We start from the raw sequence: 458 nt of genomic DNA, 5'->3' as shown, positions 1-458 counted from the left end.
TGGTGCTGCTGCCTGGACTCCCCAGCAGCAGGAGTGTCCCTGTGGGCGCAGGTTAAAGCACATCCAGCACCACATGCCCTCAGCGTTGCACATTCTCACACCAAACTGAAGATGATGAGGCTGACCAGGGGCTTTCCTGGAGTAATAAAGGACTCAGGGGATTTGCAGATTCTTTTTTTCCCATCGCCTTGAGGTGATTTGTGGACAGCAGTATTTTTTAGCTAGCAGGGGACAAAGTGGTAGGCCTGGGGGCTGCTAAGCAAAGCAGAGATGCCATCGGTGGCTGGACCACACCATGTCCCCAAGCCCATCACAGCTCAAAGACCAGCCTGGCCAGGGTCACGTCCTCCATCCCCTGCCTGTCCCAGGGTGACCGTGCCCTGACAGCTCCCAGGAGATGGCAGCAGCCCTTCGTGTTTGTGTCCTTGGGAGGGGAATCAGCCCTTGGCCACCTTGCT

This window comes from Antrostomus carolinensis, unplaced genomic scaffold, assembly GCF_000700745.2.
Source record: "Antrostomus carolinensis isolate BGI_N321 unplaced genomic scaffold, ASM70074v2 scaffold2292, whole genome shotgun sequence".
Taxonomy (NCBI): domain Eukaryota; kingdom Metazoa; phylum Chordata; class Aves; order Caprimulgiformes; family Caprimulgidae; genus Antrostomus; species Antrostomus carolinensis.
This window is presented reverse-complemented; position numbering follows the sequence as displayed.